Raw genomic sequence first — 3,575 nt, 5'->3', positions numbered from 1 at the left:
GCTATAGGTTTGTCCGCGTCCCTCCCTGCCCTCGCCAGAAGCAACTATTGCCTTGATGAGGAGAATAATGATGATTATGATAATGACAGCCATCAGTTCAGCTCAGTTCAGTCACTCAGTCATGTCCGACTCTTTGCGACCCCATGAATCGCAGCACGCCAGGCCTCCCTGTCCATCACCATCTCCCGGAGTTCATTCAGACTCACGTACATCGAGTCCGTGATGCCATCCAGCCATCTCATCCTCTGTCATCCCCTTCTCCTCCTGCCCCCAATCCCTCCCAGCATCAGAGTCTTTTCCAATGAGTCAACTCTTCCCATGAGGTGGCCAGAGTACTGGAGTTTCAGCTTTAGCATCATTCCTTCCAAAGAAATCCCAGGGTTGATCTCCTTCAGAATGGACTGGTTGGATCTCCTTGCAGTCCAAGGGACTCTCAAGAGTCTTCTCCAACACCACAGTTCAAAAGCATCAATTCTTTGGCGCTCAGCCTTCTTCACAGTCCAACTCTCACATCCATACATGACCATAGGAAAAACCATAGCCTTGACTAGACGGACCTTAATCAGCAAAGTAATGTCTCTGCTTTTGAATATGCTACCTAGGTTGGTCATAACTTTTCTTCCAAGGAGTAAGCATCTTTTAATTTCATGGCTGCAGTCACCATCTGCAGTGATTTTGGAGCCCCCAAAAATAAAGACTGACACTGTTTCTACTGTTTCCCCATCTATTTCCCATGAAGTGGGATCAGATGCCATGATCTTCATTTTCCAAATGTTGAGCTTTAAGCCAACTTTTTTGCTCTCCTCTTTCACTTTCATCAAGAGGCTTTTTAGCTCCTCTTCACTTTCTGCCATAAGGGTGGTGTCATCTGCATATCTGAGGTGATTGATATTTCTCCTGGCAATCTTGATTCCAGCTTGTGTTTCTTCCAGTCCAGCGTTTCTCATGATGTACTCTGCCCAGAAGTTAAATAAGCAGGGTGACAATATACAGCCTTGACGTACTCCTTTTCCTATTTGGAACCAGTCTGTTGTTTCATGTCCAGTTCTAACTGTTGCCTCCTGACCTGCATACAGATTCCTCAAGAGGCACGTTAGGTGGTCTGGTATTCCCATCTCTTTCAGAATTTTCCACAGTTTATTGTGATCCACACAGTCAAAGGTTTGGCATAGTCAATAAAGCAGAAATAGATGTTTTTCTGGAACTCTCTTGCTTTTTCCATGATCCAGCGGATGTTGGCAATTTGATCTCTGCAAATCTACTATATGCTGGCCATTATCTGAGCACTTTGCATACATTAGCCCCGTTAAAGCCTTCCACAGACATGGGAGGTCGCCCATACTATTTGTATCCGCCATTTTCTAGACGAGGGGCTCAGGAAAGATTGGTTAAGTCACTGGCCAGGATTCTGGCCCAGGCAATCTGGGTGCCCATATACTACCACGGTCCCCATGTTGTGGGGATCAGTATATACGTCCTCTGAATATACAGGCATCTACGATAAATATACATGAGGTTTATTTGTATACTTTTTTATAGTATATGATTTAATAACATTTGTGGCTTTTCCCTAGATTTTTCCTACTGTGAACCATGTTGCAATGAACAGTCTCACGTTTTTCCTTGTGTGTGTGTTGCTATGTGGGAAACATGTGTATGCATGCTCATCATGTCCGACTCTTTGCGACCCCATGGACTGTAGCCCACCAGCATCTCTGTCCATGGGATTCTCCAGGGAAGAACACTGGAGTGGGTCACCATTTCCTTCCTCAGGGCATCATCCCGACCCAGGGAATGAATCCACGTCTCCTGAGTCTCCTGCATTGGCAGGTGGGTTCTTTGACCCCTGGAATGCCCCGAAGTAGTAGAATCAGTTTGTAGCCATGCCAACACTGTATGAGCTATTCCCAGTAGTCCCACCTGTTCTTATTAGTTTTGGAATTATTGACTGATTGTTGGTTATTGATTATTGAGTTTTGTCAGTTTATAGGTGTGGGATGGTATTTTATTGTTCTAGTGTGGATTTTGCTTTGTTTACCAGAGAGATTGAAACCTCTTTCCATTTGTTTATTTGTGCTTCTTTGCTAGTATTGTTTGCTTGGCTGTTTGGAATTCTATTATATTTCAGTTATATCAAACTAGTAAACATGGGTTGTATACACCTCATAGGGACTATTGACTTTCTTTTCCTTCTTGATTTTCTTTTCATTGTTGTCCTGATACACAGCAGTTCTTAGTTTGATACAGTCGTATTCTCAGTATTTTCTTTTCTCAATATGATTTATACTTTTGGCACCTTAGATAGAAATGACAGTATTGAGATGTCATAAGGATAGCCTCCTATATTTTCTTTCTAAATTTTGCTTTAACATTTAGATGATTTGGGGGATATAACAAAGAAGTAGATAGTCATTTTTACCCTATTTCAAGTGAAAGTTAGACCTGTCTTTTCCTGTATGGTGATGTCCCAGCATAATTTATTGAAATCGCTCATCTTTTGCCTAGAAACATGAAATGCTATCTCAGCCATATTTCAGACTTCCATATCTAAGCGATTTTTGCTCTAAGGCCCTTGTTCTCTGTGGCAATAGCACATTGTTCAAGCTATTACTGGGGCTTTTTAATGAGCACCAATATACAAAAAGATCCCCCCTCTCCCTTCTCCTCCTCTTTTTTCTTTGCAATTCTTTAGCATATTCTTGTCAAGTTCTTTGCAAAACTCAACAGAGATTTTTATTGAAATCATACTGAATTCATAGGTAAATTTGGGGAAAATTGTGTGCTTTGTAACATTGACCCCTCCCATCCATGATTATAGTAAATCCTATTTTTCTTTCCCCTTTCCATAAGGTTTTGTTGCTTTCTCCATAAAAATCTGACACATCATTTGTCAGGTTTATTTCTGGGCACCTTAAAAGCTTTTATCGTTGTGGTTAATAATGTCCTTTAACAATAACCATTGATTTTTGTATATTGATTTCTAGCAAACTTACTGAACTTTCCTATTAGTACTAATATTTATTTGCAGATTCTCCTGGATATTCTATGTAAATGTGTATTCTTTGTACTATTTAGGTTATACCTTTTCCTCAGACTTTAGCTTTTTGTGTCTACTGTGTTTTTTAAATTTGAAATTAATTATCAACTGATGAATTAATCATTAGTTAATTACCTGATCAACCAAAATCACTGCAAATGGTGACTGCAGCCATGCAATTAAAAGACACTTGTTCCTTGGCAGAAAAGCTATGACCAACCTAGACAGCATATTCAAAAGCAGAGACATTACTTTGCCTGCAAAGGTCTGTCTAGTCAAAGCTATGGCTTTTCCAGTGGTCATGTAAGGACGTGAGAGTTAGACTATAAAGAAAGCTGACAAATAATTCTAAGTTGTATTGTTGGAGAAGACTCTAAACAGTCCCTCTGGATGGCAAGGAGATCAAACCAGTCAATCCTAAAGGAAATCAGTCCTAAGTATTCATTGGAAGGACTGATGCTGAAACTGAAACTTCAATACTTTGGCCACCTGATACAAAGAACTGCCTCATTGGTAAAGACCCTGATGCTAGGAAAGA

This window comes from Budorcas taxicolor, chromosome 19 (assembly GCF_023091745.1).
Source record: "Budorcas taxicolor isolate Tak-1 chromosome 19, Takin1.1, whole genome shotgun sequence".
Lineage (NCBI taxonomy): Eukaryota > Metazoa > Chordata > Mammalia > Artiodactyla > Bovidae > Budorcas > Budorcas taxicolor.
This window is presented reverse-complemented; position numbering follows the sequence as displayed.